The following is a 15,767-nucleotide window of genomic DNA, read 5'->3' as shown; positions in this document are numbered from 1 at the left end:
GGCTAGGATGCACAGTGTCAAGCGATGCCCCACCCAGTCCTTCAGCCTCCCTGTGTCTCATCTGTCAAAATGGATTTGGCCATTTGCCTTGATGGTGGGTGCTGGACCCACCCCGGCACATTATGATGACAGTCATAATGTCCTTTGTGCAGTCCTAAAGCCCTGCTCACACTGCTGGGACTCCGCCTCTCTAACGTCATCGGGATGCTCCAGGGATGACGGCAAAGCTTCCTTAAGGCTCCCATGGCTTCCGTCACATCACGAGAGTGCATGTCCTGCCACGGGACCTTTGACCCTTTAGCTTCTCAGGGAGTCTCTAGAAAGGCCTGGTGACATGTTCAAAAAGTGTAAAAACCTTAGCACTGCTGAACAAACTCCATCCACCGAGAAATAGGTGCCAGGAAGGAGCTGGTGAGCACCTCGCTCACACTGCATCCTCTCCCCATGTGGTTTGGCCCATCAAGCACCCAGCTATGACTTCTATAGGGCAGCTGTGGCCAGTTCGTCATCCCATTACCTTAACTCCCTTCATTTCCTGTCCCACTACGCTTCTCCTCTGTTCTGGATCCCTGGGTTTCTCAGTCAGGCCTCCTCCCTAAGTTTTGTCTCCTGTTTTGAAGAGAAATGGGGCTAAAATTCCGGTGATAATGGTGGTGTGCACCACGTATTTATCCCACAACCCTTTAGGAAGTACATATTAGATGTCAGGTGTTATCTTAAGTGTCCCTAAAATGTTAACACACTTGCCCTTTGCACAACCATTGAAAGGAAAAGATTTGTCTTACAAATGAGGAACCTGTGGCAGACATGCTCAGTAGCCACAGGGCCTTGCTGTCCGGTGGAAGTATGATGTAAGCTAAGCACAATGCCCTCAACCTTCGGGTAGCCATATTGCAAAAGCAAAAGAAACAGATGAAATCAACTTTGATGATGTTTTTATTTAACAGAATAAGTCCAAACTGTTATTTCCAACATAAAGCCATCACACAAATTTCAGTGAGATATTTTACATCGTTTCTTACTAACTCTTTAGTGGAGTGCGTGTGTTACATTTACGCTACATTTCAACTTGGACAAGCCTTATTCTCAATGTTCAACAGGCAGGAGGGGCTGGACAGTGCAGGAGTGGGCGCCTTGTGCTTTGTGAGCAAAGGGCCATGGTAAGAAGAATATTGATTCTAAAACATGCCATTCCATGAGCCAGATATAAGTATGGAGGATGACCACCTTTCTGTGATCAAAAGAAAGAACTCTCAGTGGATGATGCTCTTCTTGCTGTTCTCGGTTCTCCAGTGATAACTGTTGCATATCTGTCTGCAAATGCCTAGAAAAAGAGAGCGAGCACGTGGCCAGCAAACGTGATGAAAAACATCCTGGGAGGAGATGTTTAGAGTTTGTGCTTTGCCCAGACATGGGAATGCTTGAGATTTTTTTATACTGTGCACAGTCAAAACTTGGGTGTTTTCTGCTAGCGGAACTGTCCCTAGTTTATGTGGCTGAAATAAACCGTCATCTGAATTTGGTTTCCGTTTCCAGGATTATTTGCCAAGTCCTGGCTGTGGTTCAGGCCCGTGGCGGGGCCTGGGACTGAAGGAGTAAACAAGATGATGCAGTCTCCACTCTTGGGAGGCTAGGGTCCTCTAGAAGAGCAGGACCAGGAACCGTGACAAAGCCATTTGATGACTGTTTTGACAAGAGAGGTGGGGCACTGGAGAGGAGACATGAGGGACATTTGACCCACAGTCAAGGTTAAAGAAGGCTGCGGGGAGGATGGAAGCCAAGCCAAAGGTGAACAGAAGAGAACTGAGGGGAAAAGAACGTGGGGAATCCCATAGAACTTAGTCCAGGCAGAAGCTGATGCCAGACGGGAGAAGGGAGCATTCAAAAAATCAAAACAAAGCCCCTGCAACTAAATTACAGCGTAAGCAGGCACTTTAAAAGGGGAGACCAAAGAGTTAAACACAGATGGGGAAAGAAACTAGAGTTCTGATAGTCATGCACAGAGAAGGGAACTTCAGAGGCCTCTTTCTACATTCAGGTGAAATTTGGGAATCTTCACTTTAACAACCTCCCTGACATAGAAGCTCCTTGACATAGAACAACATTGAAAAACTATTTTGAAGGTATCTGAAAAGTTTTTCTACCAAAAGAAATAATTTGAAAATGCGTTTCCAAGCCATAAAAGGATAATGAGAAAATTGGACAAATTTGAGCACACTGATTGTATTAAAGAACTGTTCGATTTTTAATGTGTCAAGGTATTGCATTTAAGACTTTTAAGGATCCTTATGTCTTCGAAATGCAGACCTAAAAGCTTATGGATAAAATATGTGACAGCAACATGATCTGGACAGGAGAAAGGGTGGATGGGAGCTAGGAAGTGAAAGACAACTGGTTTAAAATTGGAGCAAAGGCCTCAGCTATACGCTCCATTATCCCATTTATTTCCCTCTGTGTCAGAAGTCTTCTTAATAAAACAGCGTCTCGACCAGATTTCCTTGGCATTTACACATCACACTCACTGTTCAATATCAGCTGAATCCCTAAGATGTGACCAGAAAGGATGCTTCATGCTGGAGTGGAATCTTCCATCTAGGAACAAAGGTAGGGACAGTAGCTCCTTTGGAGGTAGCCAAGGGCCACCTCTTTAAGGGACTGATGATGCTAAGATCTCTAAGATCCTGTGTGTGTATGTGTTTGTTTTTATGTGTGTGTACACGGGTGTGAATGCATGTGTGTTCATGTGTCTGTATTTGTTCAGGTCATGTAGAACTCAGAGGACTGCCCTGGATGTCAGTGCTCACCTCCTGCGTTAAGCAGCTTCTCTGTTGCTTTTTCCTCTTCATATTCTGGGCTAGGTCAAAACTCTCCCTTCCTCTCAGAGGACCCCTGGGGTTATAAACGCCTGTGCTAAGATCTGAGCTTTTATTAGGTGCTGGGGCCTTCAACCTAGGTACTCGGACTCGCCCAGCAGCTGCTTTGCCCACTGAGCTGTCACCCTGGCCCCCAGGATCCCTTGTTAGCTGGCTTCTTTTTCTTTTTCTTTTTTCACTGGAAAGAAGGGACTCGGGGAAACCGCCACATCCAAGGACGATAGCAGCGCTTCTGGACATGAACTGTCAGACAGATCAAGGAAAATTACAGGAAGTGTTCAGAAAGTGGTGGAGGGAAAGCAAACAGCAGACAAAGCTCAGCCGCTCCCATCTACAGAGAAAGCCCTCATAGGACAGAAACTGGCAAGCCAGGAAGGAGCATGTAGTTACGAGCCTGGAGTGAGAATACAAGAGATGGCACATAGATAAAGTAGACATAGATTCTAAAGCCAATACGGCTAACCTGGAGTGTTACCAGGTACATAACATTTGTATACAACCTATACAGTAAAAATATACCGTGTGTGCCATCATTTTATGTCCCCGGCACTGAAAAGGACATTGCTGCTAACCTCTAGTCTTTGGGCAGGGGCCAGAGGTCAGTGGGCTTGGTTAAATCCCTACCAGATCCCTCATCTCCCCCTTCCAAGGCTCCACAGCAAACCTGTCCCACACTGTCATCCCTCTGAGGCTGAATGATCAGAAGGAAGGAAGAAAACCATGGCTAGCCAGAGGCACTTAGACTGCTGCTGCATGGGGATTCTGGTCGGATGTGAGTTTACCTGGAATGCCCCGGTGTTATTTCGGGAAGGCAGACATCCTATGGAAACAATGATGTGGAAAAGAAAACAGCTAAGGCAAATGCTAGTGCCTGGGTTTTTGCCAAGAGTCCCATGTGACCAGGGGCAGGCCCGAGAAGCCCAGGTCAGGCAGATGGAGGGCTTGAAAAGCAGGGTGTCTCGGTCACCAGCGGGAAGCATGCAGGAAGGAAAGGAAAGAACAGGTCACAGGGAAGTGCCCGGCAAGTCATGGTGGCATAGAGAGACCCTAAGATTTGGGTGACAGAAAAATAATAAAAGAAAAGAAATACAGCCTGGCCTAAGTTGGAGCCTAGGCTTCCCCTGTTTGCTGGGTGATCTCAGGCAAGACACTTAGCCTTTAAGATAGAGTTTCTAAGACAGAAGGTAGATGGGAACACAGAAGCTGGTAAGCAGGTTTCGTCAAGACATACAGACACAGCTTGCTCGTTAGTGATAAAATCTGACAAATTCCTGCATAGACATGCCATGTAGCCCAGGCTGGCCCTAACTTGTGACTTTCTTGCCTCTACGCTCTGAGGACTGGGACACAGGTGTGCACCACTGTGCTCAGCTCATTGCCTCTAAAGCTCATGTTTCTCAGAGGAACATGAAACCCCTCCCTTCCCTGCATGCAGCTTCTCCGGGACACAAGAAAGAGAGGTTCCCCGTGTTCTCTGTTCACTGTAGGCTGGAACAATTTTTTTTTGTGGGGAGTGGGGGAGACTCAGGGAGTTCTTAGTCAGCACCTGGTTAAGGAAAACAGAAAGAGTTGTCATATAAATGTGGAGTTTAGACATGTAGGTGTTTGTCTCAGGTAGGGAAAACTCAGCAACTGAACAGAGAAATGGGCAGAGAATTTCGAAGGTAATTCAGAGCTAAAGCGGAAAAGCGGGCGGACAGTGAGTTGACAAACAGGAGGAAAAGTCATTGCCATCACACGATTCGGGCGGCACGACATATAAAGTGCCGCAGCCACTTCGGAAGGCACGTGGCCGCTCCTTAAAATTCTGAACACGAAATCCAAAATGCGAAATTATCATGAGAGCAATTCCACTCCTAAGTTTCTATCCAAGAGAAGGGAGCAAGTGCCATCACACACAGCGATGAGTACAGGCTGCTAGGATGGAGTAGGGAAATTATAAACCAGAAACTCAGGCCCCTTTGGGCTGCTTCCCAGGCATGGAGCTAGGCAGACTCATAGAACTAACTGTGTATGGATCAACTCCAAGGGGAAGGGAGAAAACCATGGTCAAAAGGGAACCTTTGGGTTAGATGACCTGGGCTCCAGTTTCAGCCCTATCTGCTAGCCACTGCATGACCTCTGACATGGGTGGAGGGGCCTAACGTCTCAGAGTCTTGGTCCCCAAGTCTGTAAATGGGGGCCCATCAATGTGCCTGCTTCATACAGTAACGAAGTGTGACTAAGGGTATGTGTGTTAACACAGTGCCTGCTGAGAGTAGCTACCCTGTAACTATGAATTGTAACAATGAAAGAGGAAAATCCTTCACCATGGTGCTGTTGCAAATAATAAAAGATCTGATTGCCTTAGCTAGGGAGGCATTCCCAGAATCAAAGTTCAAAAAGGTCAAAATTGTAAACTCCATTCTGCCTGTAGCCATGGGAATGTGAGAAGGTATTGAGCTCTCTTTTTTCATTTCAGCTGGCCATGCAGCGCTCCTCTCATCTGCGAGCTGGTGTTCCAGGAGAGGGATAAACAGAAGGGACTCTGAGATGCTCATTGTCCTCCAACAGGCCTGGCTCCAGCCCAGCTTGGGTGAGCATTCCCTTCCTGGCCTCCCAAAGGTGACAATGATGAAAGATAATTACAACTCAGCAATCAGGGGTGACTGAAGGAGAGGTGCTGAGCCCCTCCAAGTGTGGAAGGGAGGGAGCGTCCTGGATTATCAATTATGCTCACATTTGCAAGATGTAAGGACAATAATCAAGTCCTAACTGTCATCTTTGAACCGTGTTTGAATATCTTGCTGAGTTGCTAGCAGTGGTGTCAAAGAAGCTCCCCATAATCATTTTTGGGGGAGAGTCTAAAGGAATGACTGACAAACAACTCACACATCACCTCATTTTTTTTTTCTGCGTCCCCATGGAGATGCCAGAATGCCTTGGCTTAAACGGTCTGTTTTGTAGGTTTGGAACATGGGTCATAGCTCACACCTCTAATTCATCATTGGGAAAATAATGGGGCAAAGAAATGAGGCGTGGGATTCAGGTGGTGGGGAGCATAGGGCCAGATGCATACATCTGGGAGTCAGGCCAACTCACCCCATGACACATCACTCTCTGAGACCAGACGGCCAATGATTGCCATCTAGCCTCGAGGTAAGAAATGAGTATGTGATTGGCTTCCATCCCCAAGACAGGCAGCCAATGAAGGCAAAGGTCACAGCAGGCTGGGGAGCTGCTGGGCTGACTTGCACCAGGATCAGAAGACAGGCAGAAAGGTGCCAGGATGGGTTCATGATGAAACTCTCAACCACATCAGCCTCCCCCACGCCTTCTGTACCAGTTACTGCTCTAAGGACCGGTATGCCATAGGTCACTGTTGCTACATTTGGCAGACACCCTGTTCTGAGTATCCAGTGAGCCTTTCTCCTTCTCCCCAACTCCACCCACATGGGGGACAGAAGTTACCGTGCTTGCACAATGTGGCACTATCTGTACAGACACATTAGTCCAGATGCGCAACTTGATTCATGACTTGGATAACGGGTTTCCCTGGGGGGCTCAGGAGCAGGTATCATGGAAGCTTAAAGCAGTTACCTTCTGCCATGCATGTTGGGGGGCAAAGCAGACTGGAAGTAAAGATAAAATCATCTTAAACACCATCCCCAAACCCACAACTGGCTACCTATGTGTCTTAGGGCAAATTCCTTAATCCTTCTGAGCTTGTTGCTAAGAGGCTTAAATTGAATAATAGACACCAGGGATCAAACCTAGAGGTTACCAACAAGTAGCGATCTCTTTCCCATCTTCTATCTCTGTTTCCTAAGACCACGCAAGATCGATGCAGACTGAGTGATGAGGCCCAAGTACACTGTCTAAATATAATTGCAATTAAGCAGGGCATTTAATTGAGCCCAAATATAGTTCTTGCTGGCTTGCAAAGGATTTTTAAAAACAATGTGAACGTATTTATATCAAAGTCTTAATAAGATTAGGTTGCAGGAACAATTATTGAAGAGACTAGAGATGAACAGCTCCAGCCAGTCTTGCAGCAGTTGTATGCGGCACACGGCTTTAACAGCAGCTGGCGGGATTCATACTCAAGACCATATATGATGTGATGATATCAGATCTCATGCCTCATCTGTCACTGAGGATCTGCTTCAGAGCGGGTCAGGAGCAGTGCTTGAGTGGACTGTGCCAGGCCTAGTGGGCTGTGAGTATCCTTTGTCAATGAGTTTCAGTGTCGCCATGACCTCTCAGCTATTCTGATGCCCTGAAAACAAGAGACCTCACAGTGTATGCGAGAGTGCTCATGTGAAGTCACATTAACTCAGACAGCAGGAGAGAAAAGGAATTTGGGGAGAGTCTGCAACAGAAGTAAAAGTGGGGTCTGGCAGAGGTGGTGCCAGCCCACAGGTGGAAGAATATCAGAACAGGAGATTCTTATTGGCAGTGACCAGGCTATAGTCAGTAGGGTCTTCTCAGATGCTATCTCTGTAATATGGGTTTTATTTGCATGGTCTTTTTTGATCCTCCAAACAATCCTATGGAACAAGCAAGAAGGACGCATGAACTTTGCAGATGAGATGAACAAGGCCCAGATAGGACATTAATACAAGGTCATGTTGGAAAATGGCAGAATCAGGGCTCTACTGAAGGGCTCTATAATCGCAGTGCCCCTGAGTTCCCATCTCTATATTCTTTCCAATATGGAAGCCCTATGAGTTAGCCATTTGTGGTTCTACCTGAAGTGCATAGGCTAGTCTACCAGGCGTTATTTGAGAGCCAAGCCCTGGTCCAGTCAACTAAAGGGGTCACAGACAATAGTGGGCCATAGCCTAATTCTTGGGAGAAAAAAACAAGATAATGGTGAATCTGGAGAGCATTTCTGAGCAATCTAGAAGGGACAGGGTCAGAGTACATGCCCCCTGCCAACCTGGGGGCTCTAAGGCCTCCTTGAGATCTCAAAGGGACAACTTGTCTAGCATCTGTCTCAAGCTGGTCAAGAAGATAGTAGGAGCACATCCTCCTCCTACCCAGATCTACATCTACATGGGGAAAAGCAGCAAGGTCACTAAGGCAAGACTTTAGTAAACCTTCATGACCCCATCTACTTGATGGCCCCAGTTTACCATCCTAGACCATCCTAGACACTCTGCTGCCTGCTCTCTATACCGTCTTCCAGAGTTTCAATGCTGTGAAGACACACCATGACTATGGCAACTCTTAGAAAGGAAAACGTTTAATCCGGGCTGGCTTACAGGTTCAGAGGCTTAGTCCATTATCTTTATGGTAGGGAGCATGATGGCACACAGGCAGACAAGGTATTGGAGAGGTAGCTGAGAGTTCTACATTTAAGTTGGCAAATAGCAGAAAGAGATTGACATACGGGGCCCAGCTTGATCATCTGAAACCTATATATGGAGTTCTTACATGAGTCTTAGTCTCAAAATAATTAGATGAATAAACAAAAATAAAGTATATATACAAGTCAAATACTTTCTGTGAGTAAATCATAAAGAAATGTATTTAAAAATGATTCATGGGCATACATATAATTTTATTATTTACTGAACATGAAAGCAAACTTGTATAATAATGAGGTGGATAAGTTTGTTCTTTTTATATAAAGAATCAAATCTAGACTGAATGTTTGATCCTACGGGGCATAGAGCATCTTCAACATTTTCCACAGTTGGTTGATATTTTGATTTTTATAGTCGTCAGTGCTGAGGTTCACATAAGTAGTACAGAATGACAAAAGTATGTTCAGTGCCATTTCAGAAAAGACTGGGAATTCTATCTGATGCCAAGTTAAACATCTATCTAGTGATACTTTAGGAAACTCAAATCAGTAACTCAAACAGTTGTTTTTAAAACCAACCATTCTAACATAAGACAAGACAGGGATATACTAGTTTGACACCTACATGCTGAGGGATGATAGTAGGAAAATATTAAAATTATTTCTTTTCTGTTATTAACCCATTTTGTTTCTAAAAGAGCAGGGACAAGTTCAACTAAGCTCTGGGGGTTCCAAAGCACAACCAAGACCAAACTGTCTTGTTCTATGAAGACATCAAGTTGAGAGAACTGAAATAAAATTCAGTGTGCATAACAGCAATGTCTTCTAATTTTTTCATTGGCCGAGCATTGCCTTCAGAACAGTTCTCCTACCTACCTGTGTAACCTTGAGTGAGTCACACAACTTTTACCAGGAAAGGCTTCAGAGTATTTGAACTCTTCGGACATTATCTGCCAGCAGCCTCCTCCTCAACCTCTGCTGAACAATGCAAAAGGACGCAAGTGAAGATGAGCTTCGGATTGTATCATGCTTGAGCCTTAAAGACAAGGCAGTGCTTGGGAGGCCCTTGGGTGTTGTTTATCCAGAACCATGCTTGGAAACGACCCATGTGAGGTGGAAGGTCAATGTGTTTCCTGACGTCACGTGACTCAACAGCATGCTAACACTAAATACGTAGGTGCCACTTCCTTGTGTGCCAGGTAAGTATTCTCCAGTAGATGTCAACCAAATGTCCTGTCATTTGATTCAGTTCTGTCACTGTCTACTTGGACGTAGTGTCAGGCCACCCAAAGTGCCACAAGACTGTTTTCCAATTCCACCATCAAAGTCCATCTCCTCCACCTCTGTGGCACTCGGTATAATCAAAGTCCTCTAAAAACATCTTTATTTGACTTCAGTGAACATAGAGGAACATAGAGAGGCTCACAGAACTCACAGAAATGTTTTAATTATGATTAGTAATTTACAGAAAAAGTTACAGATGAATATCACAATGGAAGAGATGTGTAGGGCTAGGGCGAGAAGTAGATACGGGAAGAGTGCGAGTTTCCATGCCCCTTCTGGGTTGTTCTACCTCCAGGGAACCTGTGTTCAGCTGTCTGGAAGCTCTCCAAAGACAGTTCGTTGCTGGGGGTGGAGGTGGTGTCTAGGGGTGCTTCATACAAAAACATGATTAAGTCCTTGGCCACTAGTGACTGATTCAACCTTCAGTGCCTTCTTTCCAGAGGTATGACAGGGGCTGGGGGGATGAGTGCTGGACGTTCTGGCTGTCTAATTACATGGCTGGTTCTTCTGGCAACCAGCCCCCATCCTGAGGCCCCCACTAAGAATTTCATTACCAAAACCAAAGATGCTTGTCTCATCCAAGAAATTCCAGTGGATTTAAGAGATCTGTGTCACATGTTCTTATCACTCAGTATCTCACAAAGGTCTTTGTACTGCTTTGTCATAAGGCATGGTACATTTCAAAATAGCTGGATGAGAGGGTTGAGGTTCTCACCACAAAGAAATGTGAAGGGTATGTGGTCGATAGACTAGCTACTTTGATTTGATCAATATACAATGTATGCATGTATTGAAACATCAAATCATACTCCATACATATTCTAAACTGTAATAAACAATAGTAAATGTCAGAATAAATTTTTTCCTAGAATAGGGAAGGAATGGGTTTGCAAGGGCTTTGGGAGCTCAAGTCAGAAACCAGGAGGCAGGAACAGAAACCAAACATGCATTTTTGATGGTATCAAAATATCCCTATACCCACAATGCCTTCTTTCAGATGCCATAATGACCCCAAATGAGAAGTATCTAGGTGGCAGGTTGGAGACCTCATGCACAGGGTGCAATTGCTGCTACTGAACTGGAAAGACAGCCATGGGTTATGGGACCCCATCCCATCAGGAAATGAGAAAGACAAGTTCAAACCCACGCTTCCCCCTGCACGTGTCTTTACTGTATAAACAGATGTTTGGCTAAAGCCCTAGTATAAATATCCTAAACTGTTACAAGTGTTTATTTCCAGTATGGGGGAATTAAGTGAGCCTTTCACTGTTTTGGGTGTCAATTATTTTGCTATTTACCTTTTCCATAACAGTCACTGCACTACCTTTGTCATAAAGAGTAATGAATTTGAAAACGCTGCCACAAATATTTGCAGAGCGCTAGCGGCTCTGCTTCCAAGTGCACTTTCAGGCAAACAGGCGGTCGTCTGGAGAATGATGTTGAGGTTATTGTAACCTGGGTCCTTTGTCTTCGCCTCTTTGTAGTGGAAGCCTCCTGAATTCTGATGAGGTTCCCCCTCACCTTCCCACCTCGAAGCCTTTGGTCGTTTTATGTTTTGCATCGTGTGGCCGTCTTGTGTTCCCTGTCTTTCGCCAAGCCCACCCACGTCAAGACACTCTGGGAGCTGTAGTGATATTGGAGGCTTGGCTGTCTAACCCTTGTTCCACAACAGGGAGAAGGTGATGGCCAGTTTGTAACAGTTTGATTCCTTTGCATGCAGGATTGAGTGACAGATTCAAAATATGATTGTGCTAGAGAACCCTTGTTTGGTGCTAGAAAGTGGTCCCAGCCTTGGCTCTCCTCACTCCAAAAACGCCACATTAAAAGACTTGACTTTCTGCAAAGAAAACCAAGTGACCTACATGCACCCATGCCGCAGGCCCTTGGCTTCTTTACATTATCTGTGATGACCCTGCTACCTCGCTCAGCCTGGCATCCAGAGGTGCAAATGTCGAGTGCCAACACAATGGAGTCACATCACGTAATCATCACGTGGGCAGCTAGCTTACCAAACTCCCTAGTGATAGTCTACCCCAGGAGCCCGAAAATCTGCATCTGCCTGAGTCATGTCAGCTTCCTACAGTGTCACCAACGGTGCTTAAAGGTACACGCCGGTCACACGACAGTCACTCAACGTGAAGTGATGGCATTTGCTGCTCAGCCTTAAGGTGTGAACATTCACCAGCATCTCCAATCTGCTGCCTTCTGAAGGAAGGGGTGAGGATGATCTTGGATCCCACAGTATCTTTTCTTATGTACTCTTTTTGGTGAGGTAATGATAATCTTGGTTGTTAACTTGAGATTTACAATCACCATGGAAACAAACCTCTGGACACTCCTGTGAAAGTCTTTCTACATTGTGTCAATTGAGGTAGGAAGACACGCCCACCTGGCCACCCCCACAGTAAAAGTAGGTGGCATTATTCCCTGCACTAAAGTCTTGGGCTGAAGAATCAGCAGAAAGGGAGTTGCCCACCAACCTTCTTCTTCCTCTGCTTCCTTACTTCAGATACAATGTGACCTGCTGTCTCAAGTTCCTACACCGTAACTTCCTCGCTCTGGAAGTGAGAGCCACAAATAACCTTTCTTCTTCAAATTGCTTCTGTTAGCTTGTTGACAAAGGTTTCTGTCCTGCCCAGTCCTGCAGCCCTTCAGTCCTAAAGAAACACATAGAGGTCTACATTAATCATAAAGTGGTTGGCCTATTAGCTCAGGTTTCTTATTAACTCTTATAACTTATATTAGCCCATAATTCTTGTCTGTGTTAGCCACATGGTTTGGTACCTGTTATCAGCGAGGCATTCTCATCTTGCTTCCTCTGCATCTGGGTGACGATTGCAGACTGACTCTTTCCTCTTCCCAGAATTCTCCTGTTCTCATTGCCCTGCCTCTACTTCCTGCCTGGCTACTGACCAATCAGTGTTTTATTAAAATAATACAAGTCACAGGATAAAAGACCATTGTTTCACAGCAGTCATCTATTTTGTCAGTGAGCAGAAAAGTAACTAATTCAAGAGAATTGCACTGTATGAGACTCCCCAGGTATGTAGATGATAGACACCCCAAAGTCTACTGGGATCGGTTTCCCAGGTCCTGCGGTTCTGCTTCTTTATTCCAACATTCTCTCTCTCTCTCTCTCTCTCTCTCTCTCTCTCTCTCTCTCTCTCTCTCTCTCTCTCTCTCTCTCCTCATTTCCCAACTCCCAAACCCATATTTTGGGTTTTCCCAATCCTTTACCCACAATGGGAAATCAATTACTTCATCATGAGAGTGATCTGTTGGAATATTACAGATTAGAGGCCACCAGAATATGGGACAAGCCAAAAGGATTTGTAGACCTGGTCCTGAACTGCAAATAGAACACCTTCCCTGTGGGACTCAGCTGAAAGAGCTGGGGTTCATGGGCACCAAGCCCATCTTGGTCATGGGAACCTGAACTATGAAGACACTGGCCAGGCCCTGGACTCAGAGTTGGAGTGTTTCTCTAGCAGGCCTAGCCCGTTGTAACCCTAGGGAGTGTGAGAGCTTAGCTCCTAAATGAGATTGCTGGTGCTGACAACTGGGGACCAGGGATCTGGGGCCACTTGCTAGATGAGAGCCAGTGGTCCTGGTGTAAAAGAGGTACCCCCTCCAAAGTGGGGGCTCTGAATTCTGTAGATGCCCACATTTGGCCTCACAGAGGGCTCCTATGGTGTCAGAGTCATCTCATGGCACCTGCATGCTTATCGGTTTCAGTTGAGTGCTTCTGGAGTGTGGATAGGAGCAGACAGAGACCAGCAGCTCCGGGCTTCCTGCCAGGCAGCTCATGGCCCAGAGGAGCCTAGGAGTCATGAGACACTTGCTCTCCCCCTGTGACTCTCACCAGCATGCTGGGTCAGGCACACTTGGAGCCAGGCAGGCTAAGTGCCGGGTTAAGTGAGTACTGTGGGTAAGGGCCTTGATTCCTTGAACTTTTGCCTCCTTACCTGTGCTGCAGGATAATGAAGTTGCATCCTTCCTTCCTGCTGCAAGGCTGGGTTAGAAAACTTTCAAAGGATATATCACCATTTCATGGGAGGGGAGAGAATAGAAAAGACAGACGGGAAGGAAGAGGAGAGAAGAACAGAAAGAGGGGAGAAGAGAGAGAAGGCCAAGTTGTTTTTCATTTGCCGGGCTTCTGCTCTAGCCAAATATCACCTTTAAATACTGTTGACACAACACAGCCAAACTTGCGGACTTCGACTTGAATTTCTGTTCTGTTTTAAAAAAAACCGGACTTGAAAAACAAATCTCCCCGAACACTGTGTCTATAGCCCAGTCCTGTGAGGTTCAAGCTTGGATCTAGCCCAGGACTGCCAAGGTCAAGTGACAACTTCCTGGACTCCAGAAAAGAACACTTGAGGAAAGGAAGCAGAAGGTTGCAAAAGGCCAGGTGTAGTGGAAAGGGAAAGCCTCCCAGGTAGTGCTTCCTATTGTCTGCCTAGGTGCTGTCTGCGGTAGTTCGCACAGCCTCAGTGGGGAAGCATTTCTGTATCTGGCTACAGCTAAAACTAAATGGAGAGGTGAGGCAATTATTCCAGCTCTTCAGATCTGAAGCTACTTCCACCTAAAATAACCAGATAATTGAGGTCAGAGTGGGTGGTCCATTCTGCTTGAATTACCCACGCAATTATCTCAATTTTCCCATTGCCTTTGTGTATAAGCCAAAACATTAATATCATCCAGGTCGAAGAACACAAATAGAAATAAGCCACATGTGTAAAGACAGAACTTCCCAGCCCAGTCTCCCTCTGGGTGGTGAACTTCATATTGTATTCAATGACAGTCAAGCAACAGGTTTGTGTTAGACCAGGGGCTGTGCACGTGTTGGGGATACCATGAGGATAAAGAAAACATGGTTTTGTCTGGCTGGAGCATAGATTTTCATCAAGAAAATGACAAAAGTCAGTAAATGAACAAATACAACAGTCATAAATTATAGCAAGGATGAGAATGAAGCCAAAAAAATTCTGTGCTTATTATAAGCAACTGTAGGTAGTGATTCACACAAGAAGAAGAAGAAGAAGAAGAGGAGGAGGAGGAGGAGGAGGAGGAGGAGGAGGAAGAAGAAGAAGAAGAAGAAGAAGAAGAAGAAGAAGAAGAAGAAGAAGAAGAAGAAGAAGAAGAAGAAGAAGAAGATTAAAATTAGCCTGTGTGGAGTGAAGAGTTTCTCACCCCTGCCAGTAACCACTTTCCATGTTAAGAGCTCTCCAGAGCATCAAAGCAACAGGTATGCAGGGAGAAAAACCACTGACTCCCACATGAAAAGCTCTGAGCATATGTCCTAGCTGGACGATCTCAAGTATGTCAGTGGAGTCTCATTTTTCTAATCTGTAAAATGGGCATAAAGACCAAGAAGATCTTCGGTGAAAATCCTCTGCAAGTGGTAAAGTTCTAAACGGAGGAGGTGGCATTGACTGGGTTTGTCTGCAAAGAGTTTAGTGAATCTGAGAGTGGAGGTAGCCCAACCCTGATCAATTCAAAAGAATAAAGTGGAAGGGGAGATAAGAGGAGAGGAGGGGAAGAGAGGAGAGAGAAAGGAGGCAGGGAGGGGAGAGGAAGAAGGGGGAATGAGGAATTATGAGAGAAAGATAAAACGGCGATGAAGGACTGGAAACTACAGGGATTGGGGATTGTCCCCACCGGAGCAGCCAGGATGAGAGAAGGGAAGGAGGAGCAGGGCTGGAGAAGACACGGGACGGAAGGTGGCATACTGTATTCTTCACCTGTGTGCCACTCACTGGGGTACAGACGGGAAACAGCAGTGGGTTCCAAAGAGACTGAGCTCATCCGCCAGGGTCGAACGAGACAGGTAGAGACAGCCCATCCACGACACAGTGCCCGACCTTCCTGTAACACAGGAGCTTCACCCCTGGCTCAGATGGCTTTCTAAAGAGGCTGACCACAGAAAGCGTTGACAATTACACCGGTATTTTGATCACCAAGGGCCTTGAAACCAGGTAAACAGCCCTATGACTTTTGTTTTAAATAACCACGAACGCAAGAGCTGCCCCTGTAGCTTGAGCTCACACTGAGTCTCACGGCCAGGGCCACATCTGCAGTCCACAGTAACATTTATGTCATACTCTCACGGGGTAAGAAACCTGAAGCCCTGAACCAGTATGGAAATGGGACGACTGATCTTGCTTGGAGCTGAACGCTCCCATATCCACCTCCAGGGTGTGTCTCTTCCCACAGTGCAATAGCCAGGCCAGTCGAGACTTCAGAGCTCTGAGTTTGAGCGTCCGAGTCTCAGTCAGGACTGGCTCGGGAAATGCTACAGGTGGCTATTTTAAGAGGAA

The 15,767-nt window shown here is 45.9% G+C and overlaps 1 long non-coding RNA gene across 1 annotated transcript; it reads right to left on the bottom strand.

Moving 5' to 3' along the window:
- Window positions 1-9,590: 9,590 nt before the first annotated feature.
- LOC146894444 (uncharacterized) lies at window positions 9,591-15,495 on the bottom strand. The gene is made up of 2 exons (XR_015002513.2): window positions 15,192-15,495; window positions 9,591-12,104 (listed from the first exon to the last, which is right to left on the bottom strand). It is a non-coding gene; the product is annotated as an uncharacterized LOC146894444 (long non-coding RNA).
- Between the last annotated feature and the right edge of the window lie 272 nt (window positions 15,496-15,767).

Source organism: Myodes glareolus, chromosome 6 (genome assembly GCF_982192425.1).
Source record: "Myodes glareolus chromosome 6, mMyoGla1.1, whole genome shotgun sequence".
Taxonomy (NCBI): Eukaryota; Metazoa; Chordata; class Mammalia; order Rodentia; family Cricetidae; genus Myodes; species Myodes glareolus.
The sequence above is the reverse complement of the archived record's forward strand: the minus strand, read 5'-3'. Positions and strand labels throughout refer to the sequence as shown.